Genomic DNA, 19,542 nt, shown 5'->3' with positions numbered 1-19,542 from the left:
ACAGTGGTTGTTGTAGGCTAGCACGGGAAGATATGTGTGGATATTTTTCCTGTGCTTATCTTCAACATTTAAAAAAAATATTTTTTAATAGGATTGTTATGATATTCGCATCAGCTGGAATACAAAGAGTCACATTTTGGCACAGTACTTACTTGGTGTTTTATGGGATGGCTTTGGAATTGTTGACATACACTGTAACTAAAGTTTAGCCACATGTATATGATATATACATAATGACAGTATTGGATGTATGGTCTTTGTTTACATGATTAAATATGGTGCAAAAATGTAAACTTATTGAAATGGCAAAAGTTTCTCTTTGTTTACATGCATTTATTGTGTATAAAAATCGCCAAAAAAACTATTTAGTTTCATGCAATGCTACTTTTTGCCCTTTTTATAGTCTTGCCATCATTTGTTAACTTTAGTTCATGGTTTAGCAAGATACATGTTTACCTTGATATAAATAAAGACTTTACTGTGAATTTAAACCTCAACTGGCAATAACAAACAATTTTAAGAATGAAACTAAACTCTATGGTAGTAAAGTATAAAGTGATTGTTCCCTACCGATAACCACTCACACCCGCGTTACGCATAATCGTAAAAAAAGAATTGAACTGCACAAAAATTAAGATAAAAACTATATTAAAAAATTCCTATTCATTCCATCCATTGGTTCTAAATCCCAATTACAGGCAATTTGTTAACACCCTGGATTAATGCTGCCAATGTGTCAGCGCTCTGGCAAATTAAATGTCTGCACTTTTCATCTTTTCGGGCACATCACCAGCAGCGTTCGTTGCGAGCGCTCAGTGTTATCTTGTAAAAATTTTGCCTTGTAAAAAGTGCAGATTATAGTCTGCCGGGATCTTATTAAGCTCCATTTCAAACCGTAACGAGCCCAACGACCACTTTTGCCATGTTTACACAACTCACCTCGCACTATAGAAGCTTGTGACATTTGATTTATAGAATTGTAATGCTCCTACCAAATGGGAAATGACAGCTCAGCCCTCATCGTCTTTGCAAACGTACACCCCAACCCCGTTTTTTTCTCCCCCTTCTGACAGCCCATGGCATTCAGACATGATGCAGTTGACAGCTTGTCATATTTCGGGAAGTTTACTGTTTTGGAGGGTTTTCCCACCCTGTCACCTTTTTTACTCTTGGGTGTCATTTGGAGTTACAGGCTGATGTTGCATGTGGAAATCCTTCAAGGCATCAAGGTTTAATGTGTTTCTCGTAGTTATATTTATTGTGTTGTAGTCCAGTAAGTATGCAATATGTATGGAACATGTCCATTGTTTTTAAGGAAAGAAGTACTAGATGAAAGTTGAAGACCTTGTAGGTGACAATAATAATATTAGCAGCCACTATTTATAGAAACTAGATGGGGTTTGTACATTTTGTTTATTTTTAGGTCTTAGCTCATTGAAAATGATAGATAAGAAGTAGTAGAAGTATCAACTCATTGTTTTGTAATACTGACCCATACCGATGATGTCATTTCAGTATCCTCACTAGTACAATAATAGTACCTTGAGAAGTACTTGGCACAAATCATGAAATGGAAGAAATGATGTCAAACTGTCTTATTTTCTGTGTACTTGATAAGAAAGTTTCTTCTTTGCAGTCATCTTGTAGTCCACGGAATCTGCCCGACAACTGTAAAAAAGTTTGGAACCTGTCCTTTTGCAGTCTATTCGATCAAGTAAAAGTGCTCCCAACAAATATTGAATGAGATTGAGGGATGGATTTCAGAAGAGAGCCTGCACCTGATGTAGTATTAAAAATGCTATGTTTTGGTCAGTCTTTATTACAGAAATAATTTGCACTCTACTCTGACAGGCAGTGAGTGTCGTTGATCCCTAGGTGCTGGACATTAGCCCCGCCCTCCTTGGTTATCACATTGGACTAAATGTGTCATCAGGGCGGCGTCTTTCACACTTGAAGCTGCCGCTCACGTCTTTCTAAGTGTGTTGTAATGTCTTTTGCATCTCTAGCACACCGCTTTGTTTCTCTCTCTCTCTCTTTTGCAAACACACACACACACACAGAAGCGTGTCAGTAACTCTCTGGCTGTCACTTCCTCTTTCTCTCCGCCTTTGTTTATCTGGTGTCCTCATCTCCCTTGGCAAGAAAATCTCACCCAGCAAAGCCGATGACGTCGGGCGCCACTGTCGTGCAGCTTGATCTGGTTAGCGTAAAACGGGAAGCTTTCATTGAAACACTTTAACAATATGACAGAAAAACTTTGGATGGATTTCTTCTTGGAAAAGCCCAAGTTAAAATATTTTAATTTGGTTTAATTCGCCATCTTAAAGCCACAGAGACGCAACATATAATAACACATTCAAACATTGACAGGTGAGATATGCTCCCTACAGAGATGTCACCCCAAAAGCTTGTTTAATGGTAAACATCTCCTCCACCCATGTCCTACTCCCCCTTACCCAGCCTGTCAAAATGTGCTATTTCGGTAGCTCGTCGCGTCGTTCAGTGAAAGCTTCGCCGTGGAGGTCGGCTATCGTTAAAAATGCAAAACAATGTGAGAGAGCGTTGGAGCATTCTTTTTGATGTTCACGTGTTTCTAATTTGCAGGGGTTGGCTTTTAAGAGGAGTTGAATAAATCATCTCAACTTCATTGTCCGCACGCAAAGCGTAGCTTAGTTTTTGTTTTATCTTGAGTGTGAAAGGAAGGTAACAGTTGTTTAAGTAGGCCAGAAACAAAGATTGGAAGTCACATAGCTTTGAACACATGAATGAGATAAGCTTAGATACCGTATGGAAGAAAAAAAGTGACAAGGTGGTGTTTGAAAGCTCATTTCTGATCTTTTGGGTTCTTGATTTTGATAATTAGAGCATTTTTTTCATTAGTCAATCACTCTTTTTGACCGAGTCGATACAAAAATCCTCCTTTCTGAGACTTTTCATATGTTTTTATATTCGAATTAGATTTATTTTTATCCACAAAAAGTGAAAACTAGCTATTTTAGGGTTATTTTATTAAATGCCCATTCATTTTCACCCAAAAATTAATTTTCTACATGGCTTTAATGTTGGATAACTTTTTTCAATATGGACATTCATATCAACATTAATGTTGTTCTTGTTTGTTATCCCTAATTTTGCCAAATTAAAGCTTTAGCCTACTTGTAGACCATCAAATTTTCTTTAAAATAGAAAAAAAATCCTACATATGACCTGAAAACAGATTGTACGAGCAATACCGAAAAATAACAAAGTAATAAAAGGGTGCCGCCGCTACGCTAATAAGGCAGCTCAGCTCCCAAATGAAACGGGGCCGACTTTGCCGGAATAAGTCCAACTAAATTGCTATATTACAGCGGTTTGGCTGCCCCGTCCCGTGACGTCGTCAGTGCCTCGGGGACTCGGGTGAGTGTGGGAAAAGCGAGAGGGAAGAAAGTGCGGGAGCTGATACCAAGAGAATGTAGCTAGGGTAGTCGGTGGGGGCCAATGGGAGTAAACTCTGTGATGTTAAGATGTGAGAGCTCCATTCGTGTTGCCCGGCGGCAATTAGGCAGCCCCACTTGCGCATACTGATTGCGTTTTGATGCCTCAGTGGCCAGACACGCCAGGGTTAAACTCCCCCCTCCCCACCGCCACTTTTAACTCTCCTTCTTTACCTCTTTTTATGGCTTTGAGGGTATTAAATAATCTTTACGTGTCAGAGTGCAGCGCTCTCGGTGTTCGTGTCAGCAGAGCCAGAGCGCAATTAGGTCAGGCTGCTAGGATAACATGCTTTCAGCCCGACCTTAAAGCGGCAGGGCACTTGGCTTCAACTCACGCCGCGTACTCACCTCGTACCTCGTTTTCGGAAAGTAGACTCGGGGTTATCCAAGCGCACGCCGATAGAACGTGGTGTCTTTCCAGGGAATGCCTTATTACTTTTGATTGATTTTTAAAAAACTATTTTTACCATTGGGTTCACTTGGTATCGTTTATCTACAGGGGTCAGGAACCTTTTTGACAAAGAGAGCCAGAAACAATTGATATTTTCAAACAGGTTAGCGGAGAGCCATATACACCCATCAAAAGAGCCACTCGAGTCATAGGTTCCCTACCCCTGGTTTAACATTTGGTTATTTTTACATCCCGAGCTAATGATATATATTTCCGTCCATAAGAAAAATCAACAAGCTTATTTCTTCCCTTTTTTTTCAATTCATAACGATCATTTTATTTGAATGTACGATTCAGGAACAATAACTTTCAACTCCAGACATCATGTTACACACTTTCATTATCATAACCACCACATTATTGACTTCTCGTTACTATCGTTGGACTTAAAAAAACATAAATATGTATATTAAACCACTTCTCTAACAGACTAACGAGGACAAAGAGCATTTGACTTCTGTCCACTCAGTATAGAGCAATTAAAATACAAAACAAAAATATCAACATCGGACAAAAAAATCCCCGTATAATTTATAAGTGTTATCTCTCTCGCCAATGACTTCCTCAAAGCGTAAAACATATTTACGGCTCCAGGGAGCTCGCATGCACAAATTAGAGCGTCTGCCGCAAGATAGAAGGTGCCAGATCATTTCCATTTAGCCATAAAAGATAAAATGTATCCATTGCCTAGGAAAGAATACTCATCAATACACTGCTATGCTACAGTCTTAAATAATGCTAGGCTTTTATCTCTAATCTACCCATTGTATGTCTCATGATAAAGTGTCCCAGAATGGATCGGTGGCGCTGATATTTTAGGTCCCACTATGTTAATTTGCCTCCAGAATCAGGCCACGTTTCGTCTCGTCTCGTTTTTTTTCTTCTTTCCACCTAATGAGATTGAAATAAAGACCCATATAACACATTATCCTCTTATTGATTGGGACGGGGACGACGTTTCACGGCGTAAATTGCTTTGGCCGACCTTGAAATCATTGACACATTTATTTGCATGGACTTGTTGTATTGCTTTTCCGTCAGGAAAACGGATCTTCAAGTTGAAAAGGTTCCATGACATTCGGAACGCTAAACCTTTCAAATGAACGCCAATTCATTCTCATAATACACGGGAAAAAAACCCAATGTTTTTTAACAAGGAAAAATAGCACTGTATTTCTCTTTTATATTTCAGATGACTTGCGCAAGGCAGTATTTCCAAATTCTCACTACCTGTTTTTCTTTTAAAAGCGACTATTTGTCAATTGAAGTCCAAGTTTTCAGGATATGAGTATTTATTGCCGCATCAGAAGGGGATTCCTTTGCAGTTTCTGAATACAAAACTATCTTGATGGCCGCCATTTTCACAGAATCATTGTTTTTTCTAATCTTCTTCCACTTGTGACCCATTAAACAATGCTAACATTTGCTTGTTTGTACTCGTACTTCTCAGAATCCTACCATACCCGATTCCCACTCATTTCTATCTGTCTGGCATGACCACCCAAATGCCTAAAGACACTGATATCATCATGAGAACCTCATTAATAGCTTGTGTATTTATATTTATTGTACTGTTAAGTCACTTACAGAGAGGCACATGAGCAATTTTCTCAACCCATCTCTTTTTTATAGATGGTATCTATTCAATTTTCCTTCATTTAGCCCCAGGGCGCTACCTTTATCTTTGACAGATGATATTTTCTTCTTTCTCAACCCTGATCTTGAGTGCACGGTCACTGGAAATTGGATTTGCACGGCGTTTACTCCTTGCGTATCTTCATTTTCACTTTGTGTCTTTAATCCTCTCCATCACTAATGCCTGATTTATTACCTTTTAGATTAACGCTGGATTGATGAGACCAATCACAAGTGCGTAAACTTGTTTCTCTAAGGGCCACGTAGGGATCGTCTATCCAGTCAAAGTGGATTTTAATTTAACTTCAGGTTCAGGACACTTATTCCAAGTGAAAATTGCACGGAAAAAGATTCTTACTCGGAATGCCGTCAGTTATTGTCTGCAATTTAATATCCTTCATCTTTTTAAAGCCCGTATAATACCTCCGAAAACCATTATACGCCAGGCTCCTTTCCATGTACTGTTTCAAATCACTACACCGACCAAAGCCATCCTCACGCTAATTTTGGCGGAACAAATCCTCGCTATTGTTCCTCTGGCAGTCGACTGCGTATTACCCAGCTGGCGCAGTTGCAGCTGCTCACACGTTAGCTCGTGTTGCGCGCCACATTCATCAGCGCAGAGTGAGTACGGAATTCGTAACGCTCCTACATGAAGCGTGTACTCGGTGGTGGACGTCTCGCAGCGTCCACCCCTTGTACAGCGCCGCTGCCTCGGCTGGTGATCGTCAAGACTGTAAAGCTAGCGAGCCACTTATTTTGTCCGTGTGGGCTGTCGTCATCGAGTGGCCAGACTCGGTGACGAGCCATCGGGCCTCATCACCGTCATGCCGTAGCGGAGATTCTCTCGGAATTCCCGATTTCTGTGCCGGAGGAGTAAATGGCGAGCACGGATTACCCTCTCGGACAATTCCGTTCAATGATTGCTGATGTGCTTATCGCACCTGTTCGTGTCAGTATATTCCATAAAGTGCTTCAATAAATACTTGTAGGGTGGTACTTACCTTCACATTCTATGGAGATGCATTTCTATGACTTAGCAACCCGTCCTTGGACTGTCTTTTAGCAATCATTACTGTATCGTATAAGCTGTAAGTACACTTTGTCTTAAAATCGTTGAATTTCATAATTTCCCTTGTATAAGTCGCCCCCAGATTTTTAATTTTCACCATATTTTAATAGGGGAGTAGAAAATGTTTCACTTTGAATTGTATTTTTCAGATTCTGTATAAATTGAAAGGATCGACTCTAGGATTGCACATTCCGAAATGGTATTGCCTGCACATAGATAAATTCAAAGGATAGATGTCAAAATACATAAATAAATTAAATTTATATGTTTATCCTTTCTCTATTTTGAAATAAATGACCGTATATATAGTCCTCATTGTCTCGCGTTATGGCGCTTCGTCTGTCACCTTGCAGTTTCGTGCATGTCAAGTCTAATTTATGCGCATATAAGCCCTACCCTTGATTCAGTCATCATTTCTCTGAGCGACAAAAATGGCATCTATGCCAGAAAATACAACTTTTTTCCTTACACTCCTTCTTTCTCAGTGACCTTTTTTATTTGTAACAGCTCGTATGGTGCGGCATATGGCTGCCATTTCCGATCAGCGACTGCCGTAAAGACGATATGCAAATGTGGCCATGCTAATGGAATTGTAATGTAATGAGGTGCGCCAAATATGACCAATAATGAGGTGTGGTTATTGAGTGTTGATGGCTTTCTTTTTTTCCTCCTTTTTTGCAACTCGCCCTTTGTTGTTTTCACATTTAGTTTTCACCGCTTGACAAGCGTCAGCCATTAGTACCCAGGCGCTACGCTACACAGACTAAGACGTAGAAAGATTGGACTCCCGTTGATTCACAACATTGGCAGAAAATGATATTGATCAATTGGTAGAGAAGTTGCCGGTTGCAATGGTGGAATTCAATTGGGCAGAACTGAGACAGATGTGTTGCAGTAAATTAAACAAGCGCTGCTGTCTGCTGGGTGACAGCACAATGGTGATTAGGGTTTCATGCGAGCTGCCCTACATTATTTATAGCCGTGCCGAAGCCTGCCTGCCTGCCTGCCTGCCTGCAGTTGAATAGAGCCCACAGTCCATTGACCGGGCACATTACAGGAGGCCGCCTGGTAGCGAGAGGGCTTTGGGGGGGTGGGAGGGGGTTCAAAATGCTTTTATTTCCTCATGTCGAGGTGCATTTTCATCTAAATGAAGGCGGGTGCCCCGAGTGTGTTGTTTCCGGACCTTACATGTACGTATTGACTCTGTTCCAAGCCAGTTCCTTTTTTTGCTCCAGGACCATTTGACTTGCATCCAGCCGTTTCCATGTTTGCTCACTTTTGATATTTTGCATGATCAACTGGTTACATGTTTTTTTTTCTTTCTTCTTTCAGCCTGCAGTAGGGATCAACTCTGCTATTTTGTCTGACTTGTACCTAGTTGGAAATGAACCACTTTGTACTCTATCTGGTCACCAGTTGCGTCCTTACTTTGATAGTATTTGTATAACAAAGCAATTGAGAGTTTACATGACAAAATGTTCTTGCTAGCAGGCTATAAATAGGGATATAAAAAGATTCTTCTTTATTTTTTTTCTCACACACTTCTCTGTGAAGTGTCCCAACAGGGGAAATAAAGACACTGTGGATTTGATACATTTTGAATTTTTCCTCTTAACATCATGACTTTTTGGCCTTGACCTATTTTATTTTGACCATTGGCCACTGGGTGGCACGTTACATTGACGGTAACATAGTTGTAGAAGAAGAGAGTAGAAGTTCTGATAAAGTTTTGTATATATAACTTGATTTTTGGAGCCTACAATGAGGTTTGTAAATGTTCATTGGTTTTCTGTTTGTATGAATGTGGCTACAGTTTAAATAGGTCGAAAATCATCAATCTTGGTTTGTCTTCATCGTTATCTTTCAAGTTGTAATCAAGCTGCACTTCCATCAACATCTAATCACAGAATTTTTTTCTCATCTGGATTCTAAAAGCACCCATGCATTATATTTCCAACTCTTTCCCCCCCCTACACTCACTGCCAACATTTTAATTTAGCATTCCGCAAAGCTTTGCGTGTCTGCAGGAAAATGACTCAAAGCAAAGCTAATCACTTTACCGAGCCTCGTATAGAATTGACGTTTTCATTTGATTCAATACATCGTTTGAGGACTTGGTTACCCAATCATTCTACCGACTTATTCCAGAACAGAGACACGCTTTGAAAGCTGTTTTGGTTTGTTTACATTGGAGTGTGGGAAAAAGAGATTGCAATATCAGCTCCAAATAGTTCAATTTGTCTAATCACCTCCACTAGCACAACACAAGTTATTGTATTTACTCGCCCAAAGTAGGCCTGTGTTTGTTTTAATTAGGAAATCATTTGAAGGATGCGCATTGCATAAGCCTTTGTTATTTGTGCCCCATGCCAACAGTATTTTCTTCTCCTTGTTTGGCACCAGGCCTCGGAGCTCAATTTACTTGTCTAGCGAATTTAGCCGGCCGCCGTTAGGCCGCCTCCCCCCTCCTCCGGGGGCGGTGTGGGCGGAGCCACGGCGATAACTTTGAGCCAAATCTGGTCCCCTCGCTCTCAATTGCCTCTTTGTCATTTCCTCCACGTGAATACGAGTGTGACTGAGCCGTGGCTCCGTGGTTGGCCGGAGTTCAGATACCTTGTCTGGCTTCCATTAGGCGTAAAAAACCTCCCCTTTGACCACAAGCAAAGTCTCTCCATCCGGCGACCTTTGTTTTTCTTTTGAAGGAAAGCGAATCTTAAGTCACGCATGAAATACACGGACGGCTCGGCATTGGCACCGCCAAACGTTTAAACCTGTGATCCCGGCCAGGCCCAGCTCATTAAATTGTGTAAATGATGTAACCTTTTGCCAGCAAGACATGTTTTTCCACTTAGGGCTTCCAATATTTGTCCGCGTCATAAACACGGGGCATCTGGTCGCCAGCGCTAGGCTTCTTTTCTACTACTTTGACACAGAAATGTGGCCCGAGTCTTGGGAGAGGACTTGTCTGGCTGCTCGTTTAGCAGCTTTTTGGAGCTATGATAAATGGTACTAATCACCTATTGGCCCTTAAAGGTCAAGCCTTTTCCGGGTCGCCCAAGACCTCCCCCCGCCTTCCTGCTGTCTTTCAACGGCGCCCCACGGATAGCCTTTATCTTGCCCTGGCAATATTTTGTCCAGAAGACCCAACCATGTACTTTCCTTGTCCACAGTTTGTGTATCTTACCCGTAGCTTTTGGAATTCATTCAACGTAAAATGGTCTAATCATGGCGGTATTGCATTAAAGAAATTCAATCTGCTGTCAAGTAGGGATGAAACGAGAAGAAAAATGTAGTTTTCTAAGTACGGTATCGTTAGTTTCTGATGAGTTGGTGTTTTTCTGCTTTTTACTTCTGCTCAAATTGTCAAATGCTAAGCCAAGGAGTGTAAAGAAGTTTAAGGGTGTATTGTTTCTCTTAGGAAAAGCCAAGCAACTTGACAGAAGGCACAAAAACTGCAGATTCCAAAAGACGATTTTCAGGATTTATTCCCGCACTGTCTTGACTGAGAATCCGATCTTCTACCCTCTAAAATTTCATTTGTGCGATCATTGTTCAACATGAACTGCAATCTTTTAGGCACAGCATGCAGACGTGGTGCAATGTAGTGAGTGACAGGCCTTCAGATAGTTTTCAGCCCTCACTGACTCAGCGGGTGACACCAAGGTGCGAAAGTCCTTTTGATTTTTTTCCCTCTTCTCGTCTTAAAATCGCAGGTTGCATCAGCCACTGTGAGTTATTTGACTTGACATATTAGAACCACAAAGCAGGTTTTGGAAGAAAGGGGATCAAAAGTCAATGTGGTCACAAGTGGGTCACACAGATGGTTCACAGTGGAGCCATAAGAGCACTCATTTGGAAGAAGGAGGGATCATCCATCATCAGACATTGATATTAAAGAGATTAGCAGATTAATAGTTTTGATTAGGAGATGATACATGCTTGCTCACAGAGGAATTCATTTCTGTCCTCAGCCAAGTTTGTCATAGAAATACTCTGAACCAATGGAGGAGTAAATTGGGAAACTCACCACAGCTTCAGTAAAGTGATAATTCAGTGAATTTCTTCTTCAGGCCATCAACCAGTTTGGACGGTAAGCATCAGCCTTACAAAATGTCATTCAAATTTGTTCCATGATTGAATCCATCCCCGATTTATATCACGATATTACCCAACCCATCATCTCTTAGCACCATTTGCACAAATTCCATGGTTCGCCATTATATTTTAATCTTTGGGATGACCATCTACTTTTCATAGCATGCACCGGAACATAACAACGACAACAACAAAAGACTTTCCTGCCAGTTCTACTGCCCAGACCGGATGACTCATAATTCCCCAGGACACTACTTTAGCAAGCAGAGAGTAAAAGTCATTTTAAAGGGCAACGCTACCGAGAGCGAGCGAGTGAGTGCAGGCATTCCAGGTACCAATGTTGTTTCCCCCCAATCGCAATGTCATGTTTCCTGGATGCATTCCAACAAAACTCCCCCCTTTTTGTTCCTTTTCTCTTCTCAACTTTAATGTCCCATTTGAGACTGATAGAGCCATTTTACCGCTAAGCTGCATGAAGAGTGCTACTTAAATAATGGAAGAATACAGCTAAATGGAGCCTTGACAAATCTCCTTTGCCCATGTCCCCCCACATTGTGGCTTGATGGATTAGGCCTTTATTTTTTGCCCCACTATCTTTTCAACTACTATTCTAGTATTATTTGCCAATGACAAAAAAGTGCCAAGGGTGCTTCCGTAAGTGGGTATCATGAGGGGGATGGCGTTGAGAGTATTGGTGTATTGTCAGAGAAGGAGATTGTCTGGTTGTATGAAACTTCCAATTTGCATACAAATCTGACAAAAATGTTCTTGGGCAGGCGGCAGTTAAAATTCCTCAAGTCTTTGAGAAATGTGTTATTTGCCTTTGCTCCCATCACACGGTGCCTCGGGAGGATCCAGTCGCTGAGATCATAAAGCCTGGTGGAACATCAACACACAACTAGAAAAAAAATGATAAAATTACACTTACCTTTCACATACTCTGTATTCTGTAGTTTTCCACATGACTCACAGGTGGCCTGGCTTTTTGTTGGATTTATTTATTTTACAGAAATTTGAGAGCTAATTGCACTATAAGCAACAGTTTGACAAATAGTTAACTATTCTTCTCAAGCTTCCACTTCTTTTCTCCCTTTCAATGTAAGCTTTACTTTCCAAATTGTCAGCTTATCGATTCCCTTTCAAGGTCCGCATACATTTTGTCTTTTCTGGAGGTGCAACATATGTTCAAAAAAACAACTTGCCGTTGAAGTAAAAATCCATAACAGCTCTCAGCAAATGTTTTTGCTTAAAGAGGTACATTTGTCGACGGGAATAGTTTTTTTTTGCCTTGATTATGCAATCCTTCTTTGCACTAGCGCCCCTATTGACGGACCTCGTATAACAACTGTTCATTTCTGGCTAGGAGGTGTCCGGCAGGTGGCCAGGAGCTGCTAATTGATGAAGGATCCGCACGATCCCCCACGAGCAGCCCTAGCATAAAGACCCCGAGCTTCGCCGATGCCCTAAATCATTTCCAAGCAGGCCTCCAAAGCCGAAAGCATCATCCTCCCCTCGTTAGCATATGAAAGAACCTTGGAGAGGCAGTGTCCTTTTTCCAAAGCTATTGTCAACACTTTGTGTCTACATTAGCGCGTTTTGTGCCAGATGAAGAACCACAACAAAGATGGTTTTATAATAAGGATCACTGGGCATTAAATGAATGATTCACATCACCCCCAACTGAGCTTTTGGAACTTTATGTGGGTTTTTTCCTCAGTGTCCCTAGCCGGCTGTAGTAAAAGAGACAACCAGCGCCTTGTCCTCTGCAATGAAATTCATTGGAAAAAAGCAAACTACTTTTATACGCCCCGAAATAAATCACAGCTCAATAATCGAAGACAGAGATCTCCTTAAAACACAATATGCGCCAACCCACTACCAGCGTCTACGTATATTTAGCCACCATAAACACATCCCATCCTCATAACCCACATGACATGTATCCCAAATCATTTCTTTCCATTGTCACGTTCAATTTCACTCCTTCTTATCATACCCTCTTAAAGAGATACCGTCTCTCCTTCTCTTATGGCTCTGACAGGACTTGAGAGAGTGTCTTATTATACACGACACGGATACAAAAAAAGCAGTGTCTATAAAATGGTTACGGTTAAAAGACCTCACACATTTTATTATACGCAGTACTTTTTATTTTTTTCAATCTGGATTCCAGAAACATGGTAACATCATTCATTCGTAGCCATTTTTATAGCATCCCAGTATTAAGTGACATCTGCCATTTCCTCTCATCATCGGGGATATGCGCCATCCCACTAGGGGGGATTGCGTGACCCACCTCATTGTTCTGTTTAGATGACAAAAGCGGTCTGGATAGAGTGCATGTGTGTGTATATAAGTGTGTGTGTCGTTGTCAATTTACATCCTTCCATTGGGATCCTTGTCCTCCGATGTCAAGAGAGGTCATGTGATCCATGTGTGACTTAAGGGGCTTTCCACAGCTGCAAGGCAGTACCACAAGGTTCAAATTGTGAGTACTCTGCGTACTTCACAATTGCCGATAAGGCCTTTATTGTAGCCGCAGGGGCAAAAAAAAAAAAAGGGAACTCGTGGTGACTCTTCATGCCGCTGGGCTCGCAATTCCTACGTAAGCCGACACCTGTACGCTCTCAATCCGACACTCGATGGCAGCAACGGAGGGTTAGCGCCGTCACGATGAATAATTATACATCTCACGGCCGATGATTGATTTCACTTGAGTGTGAAAGCGGCTACTGTCAGAGCCTTTTAAGCACCCGTTCTTGAGGAGTACAAATCACAGTACGGGGTGCCGGTGATGGCTCTGACGTGGAGTATCATCAGATAGTGCCGTTCTCCCATTCCAAGCTGGGCGAGAATGAGGGTCCATCTGCAATTGAGAGCTACACATGTGGTAAATGGCATGCCATTTGAAAAGGTAGATGGACGTGTCTGGCTGGGATCCAACGGCCAAGGCAAGCCATTCTCTACTTATGTGTCCATTAAAGGTGAATGTCTGCCGTGCATTCCTTTCACCTATCATTAAGGATGAAGATGTGATTTCCCAAGACTTCACTCCCGTCCACTCCAATCATAGCGCCGAAGCACGCCAAAAAACATCATCCCCCCCCCTTTATTTTTCTAAGAAGTAGATGGCGCTCAGAGAATAGTTTCAGTAAAAGACAACACTCAAATACACTTATGATTGACAAAAATGAGATCAAGCTAATTGATTCGCTTATTCATTGGGGTGTTTAAGATGTACTTTGTGCGTACCTTGATAAGATGGCTGGCTAGTGTACTTTATATCTCCATAGTGCTTCGGTAAGTGTTATTTTTTTAATGTTTAGTGTAAGGGAATGCAAATGGGAGCTGCTGAATTGATTTTGGAAAAGGAATCTTCTACTTTTTAAATCACTAATGTACTTTGAATGTTTTTTTTAAATATCCAAGCAGTCTAGGTTATGTTGTTGTAATGTTTTGGATTGGATTGTAACTTTATGTCATCCTGTATTAGGTAAATTTCTTGGTTGCAGTAGCAGGACAGACACAGAAGACATTGTAGACCTAGGTAAGATAAATTGGAGCCACACATAGGAAGTCCACAAGGTAGGGACCTTCTATAGACTGAGACTGAGGTACTCTGAAGGTTTGAATACAACAACAAGCAGAAGTTGCAAAAATAGTTCTTTTGTAACATGTTGTTTCTAGGAAAAAATGGAGTTCAGTTTCCTCAATTACAGCAAAAAAGGTCATCCCATAATGATACAGGACTTTGATTTAACCCTTTTGTACATGGACCAATGCAGTAATTGTATTTCTTGAACACACATTGTTATCTGAAGCTACAACCAAGTAGACTCGGATACTTTGTTCTCAAGAGGCGCTTCTTATTTGAGGCCTGGCTAGCTGGCAAGGGGGATTTCTTACACTGTCACCTGACTCAAGATTGTTGTAATTGAATTGTGGCCATAAGCGCTACTGCCACTGTCCAGGCACAAAAGGACCGTTTTACTCCAATTTTCACATGGCGCTAGTAAAGGCGAGAAGGTCCGAACTTTATAAGAAAAGCCATGGAGTGCTTTTTTAGACGAGAGGGTGAGCGACTGAGAGAATTGCAGTGTTGAGTCTTAGCCCCCAATAGTGAAAAACTAAAGCTGGAACACGTGGATGAGGAAGCACAAAGCTCTTCACATCTCTCACAGCTTAGAGGCGCAATCGATTCCAGGGGAGATTTCCTCGTCCAAATACAGAAAGATTGACGTTTTGGGGGTAAGCCCGAATTTGTCGCTCCTGTCAACTCCGTATAATTGGCTAGCCAAGCACTTTTATGTTGCTATCAAACACCATCTTGCTTTTGAATAGCAGCCTTGTTTGCCATTGTACGTCTGCCAATTTTGGGTTGCTTTCAAATCATTTGATTTGTGCCTTGCCGAGCTGGATCGCACAAATTAGCGCTTCGTTACGGCTGTAACGCTATGCCGATATGATATACATTTACCTAATAGGATGTCTCGTGTTAAGCAAAGGATTTTTGACTGAATTTGTGACATCAGAGTTGGAACATTGCCTCTATTATGACAAATAAAAAAGGCTCATTCATGTTTAGACTGATTTATTGATGTTTTTTTTATGAGGCAAGACTGATATAATATCCTGTTTTGTCAAAGTAATGAGTGATGAGGAAAACCTGAAGAACTGATTGCCCCCTCCTCCCGCCTTTATGCTAGGCAATAATAGCACAATTCTGGTTCTACTGAGCCTTGGCCCACTTTTGTTTTCATTTCCTTTGGTGCCCCTTTTTGTCATGTGTTGCCTGGTACCATCCTGTCCTTCTTCCGGACCACACTTAACAAGAAGAATCCATCCTATCAAGTGTCTACTTAATTTTGCTGTCCTGAAAAAGGAACATAACCAAATAAGGAGTTCTTTATCTCTCCTCATATTCATGCTTTCTTCAGAATCATGTAATTATTTCATTAGACTCTTTATGTAGTCGTCACTGTTTTTATCTTGTGATTTTTCACGGGCAATCGACCCTTTTCATGTCTTCAAATTTACTGTCTTTATCTGGAGCTCGCAAAGAATGGTAAGGATTTCTATCTTAAAGCTAAAACCCAGCACCCCCACCCTACTCGTCGTCCATCATGATTTAGATCCCGACTTGTAAGTGGCTCGGGAAGGGGCCTCCCCCCCAGCAGTTGATGTGGAACACATGCCACCAATGATTCACACTCGGGGCGCTGTAGGTCATGACTTGCCGGCCTAGCGGTGTTGGGCTTGCCGTATATCCTGGACTATAAGTCGCACGGGCGTAATTACAATGTTACAATTTCAAAAACAAATGCTTCCTTCAATTAGTTTGAGTAGATTGTGATGTTGAATGTTACAAGAATGATGTGGTGTCACGTGCCAAAACGTAGCATGCAAATCAAGTGGAGTGGATCGGCCTACATAAATGGCTTCCGGCTTTTTTTTGTCTTTTTTCTGGCGACCGCAGCCGCTGTCTTCCCATCCGCACTTTCCTCTCTCTTGCGCATGTTTATGTCTCTCTGTCTTGCCTACTTGGATGGCGCAACTTTTGTGACCACGTCTGACCTTTCCTCCACTTGCCTACTTAAATAAACACATGTGCACAGTCTTTAACTGCCATGCGTACACTTTGTAACGACTGACTGCTCTCATGCTTCCGATTATAGCAAATGAATAGCTTTTCCAACAAGGCACAAAGACGAAATATTCACTGTAAAGGGAAAAAAAACAATAGCATTCCCCATGATGTAATCCACTAGTAGAGTTGACTATACCGCCTTGACAATTAAAAGCCAATTGCTTATGTTGTCATGATGCCTCAATAAAATCCAATGGTTTCTTTTGCTAATCTTGTACTTCCCTGGCATGCAGTATACAAAATATATATACAATAATCCTTTGAATATCGCGGACAATGGACATATGGCTCCAGGAAGACAAAGGACTTGAACTAAAACTCCCATTTACAAGTTTTGGGGGATTTATATCAAGTTTTCTCTGTGAGTACAGTATTTAGAGTAGTTACATTTCTATATATATAGAATATATTGAGATATTAATACATTACAGTCTTTTGATATTCTTGTAGCAATAATAATTACTAAATATACACTTTTTGATCATTGTACTTGTATTATTGTATAGGAGCAGAAACAGGTATTGTGGTAGTTATATAATTTTATAATTGAGCGTTTTCTTCTCTACGTGCTCTGCTTTTAAATAGTGGTACTCATTTTTTACAATACCTATTACTTCTAGTATATTTTTATTCGGTGCGCAATTTTTTTTTATGATACCCACATCATAACTGCACACCTTGTAAAGTTGAGTCAGCGACTTGGCCTTCCTTTAAGCTGTGCCTTTATATTTTGCATTTGCACTGTAAATTGGTGTTAATCTGTTTACTGGCAGGACTCGTGAGAAGTAACGTTTGGCAAATTTCAGTGTGAATTATAAGCGGAAGCCCCTCAAAGCAAGATGGGATCTCATATCTGGAATGGACCTTCTTGAACTGGCCCGTTACCGCTAAGCACCGGCCGATAGGCCAAAAAAACCCCGCGGTACGGACCCGAGGAGGGTGTAGCCGGCAGCGCTGAGTAGTCTGCAGTTGCTCTTCGGGGCGCCTTCTGACAGGAACTTGGCAGCCAGAAACAAAAACAAACTGGGTGTGTGTGGTGGGCAAGCAAGCTAGGCCATGCAGTCAGCTTCTCCTCCCTCCCATGTTAGCATACATGTTGGCCATAGCGCTAGCAGACTGATTTCTCTTTCTGCAACCTGAGGGAAAAGCAATTGAACTTCTAATTGCATTTCTAGTTTTCTCCACAAGTGTCAGTGTCACGTAACTTCCAGGCCATACTTGAAATGAGGTCAAGTGGTGTGTGTTGTTGAGATGTTAGTATGTTTATTTTGTTGGTCAAAATTCAAAGATGTTGGCATTTTTCGGAGAACCATATTTCAACTAAGGTGATACCAATGAAGGTCGTCAAGGTACTGTAATCGGGCCTCTTACGTTGACTTTTCTAGCGCTTGTCATCCATCTGTATGATCGTTTAAACTGAAGTATTTTATTCTGTATCAGGTTCCAAATACACCATTCTATAATCGTCTCTGGGAGGCAGAAACTACTAAATTGCATGTGTCGAGGCAGCAAAAAAAACCATAACAAACCTCAGTCTTTCTGATGTAACTAATGTCGGCCATTCGGCAGGCCGTCTGATCCAAGACCCTGGCGTCAAAACAACAACACCCTCAAACATAGCAAGCGTGTGGCGACATCCGTGCAACATATGTCTCGGCTGTGTGTGTTTTTTTTTTTTTTTGGGTCCTTGCTGCCAGGCAAACAGTGGATTATTGTGTAGCCTGTTTCAGTGCGTCTCCAAAGCCCCAAAAAAGAAGCCAGATTGCTGAAACAGAGAGCCACTACAAACTGGCTAGTCAGCCTATACTTGTTACAGACCGTAATGGTTTCCCAAACCGACGGGGAATAGCCAGCTGAGCCCATAAAGTGTGTATGCGGGAGCTCGTATATGTGTGGGTGCATTCTTTTTGATCGGCCTCAGAAATGTTTGACCGTTGCCAGAGACAACACTTGAATTTCATAAACACTGGAAGGCATTTGCTTGACTTTTAATATTTGTTTTTAAGTGTAGAAACTACAATAGAATGAAGAGAATCTCACTAAAACGGAATGGTAAAATAGCTTTGAAAAAATAGGTGTGCAAGTTCTAGGTGAGCAATAATCAACAATTTGACAGTTTTGTTTTGTTTAACTTATTCACTGTTAGTGAAAAACTAGTGTATGAGGTTGGGTACGACCTTTCAAATTGATTTGTTAACTGCATTGGACATATATCATTTTTTTTTTGACAGCAGTCCCAGAAAAAGAAGACCTACTTCTTACTGTATTTAATGTAGAGGATCAGCCCGTGAAGTTTTGGACTCATCTTCCCATTTCTAGAATCCCGGCCAAGAATTTTTCTTTCCTGTGCCAGTTCTAGTTTTAGTGCCTGATTTGAGAAATGTTATTGGAGTATCTTTTGATGTTATGGTTATTTCGAAGTGGACTAGCCATGGAAACAAGGACAGCTTTGCTTTCCTTGCCTTTTTCTAGTTTGCTCATTTTATTCTAGGATAACATATCAATTGTAACCATCCATTTCATATGCTGCGTATGGTCTATTCTGACAGAACAAGCATTCAACTAGTAGATTTCTCTCTGTGGCAGATGTACCCAGATCATGTAGCACAGGAAGTGAGCCGGTTACGTCACCAGCAGACAATTTGCGCAGGCATCATTTGACATCCTCCTACATAAAACCCAACACGGCGCTGGAAGAATCAACATTGTTTCATTCTCTTACCTTGCAGCAGAGGGAACCCCATGCTGTGAATTGGACCCAAAAAAACAATTATATTTAAGAATAGAGTTTTTGAAAAACCAACATTGATAAGGGCAACAGAAAAAGCTACCTCCAATAGACACAATCAGTTGAGGATATGCCACCTACTCCCCAGAGACACCATTAGCTTGGAAGTATACGCCGCATGTCTTTGTTAGCGGCGTGTGCTAAGCGTTCACTCAAACATAGTAAAACCTTCCGCCAAATGAGGAGAAGAAGACAGCTTGAAGATGAAGATGGATTCTCGGATGAACACCCATCGCTGTGCGTACACGCGTATACGTGTGGTGCATCCTTTCTCGGGTCCCAGTGCGCCCGTTTCAATAATGGCCGCCTCATCGATCGCCAGGCCTCTTCGTCCGCACTCGTCGGACATCGATCGGCACCTTGCAAAGAGTCTCTGAG

At 41.4% G+C, this 19,542-nt stretch overlaps 1 protein-coding gene across 2 annotated transcripts in view; it reads left to right on the top strand.

The window, feature by feature from the left end:
- Positions 1 to 19,542, top strand: part of raraa (retinoic acid receptor, alpha a) — a 119,742-nt gene that overhangs the window by 7,034 nt on the left and 93,166 nt on the right. Inside the window, exon 1 of one of the 2 annotated variants that reach the window (XM_077738774.1) lies at positions 7,810 to 7,824. The exons of the other annotated variant lie outside the window; for it this stretch is intronic. The gene's annotated coding sequence lies outside the window, so the exon portion shown is untranslated. Of the gene's footprint in view, positions 1 to 7,809; positions 7,825 to 19,542 lie in introns of those variants that run through there. 2 annotated transcript variants of the gene reach the window in all.

This window comes from Stigmatopora nigra, chromosome 18 (assembly GCF_051989575.1).
Source record: "Stigmatopora nigra isolate UIUO_SnigA chromosome 18, RoL_Snig_1.1, whole genome shotgun sequence".
Classification (NCBI taxonomy): Eukaryota; Metazoa; Chordata; class Actinopteri; order Syngnathiformes; family Syngnathidae; genus Stigmatopora; species Stigmatopora nigra.
The sequence above is the reverse complement of the archived record's forward strand: the minus strand, read 5'-3'. Positions and strand labels throughout refer to the sequence as shown.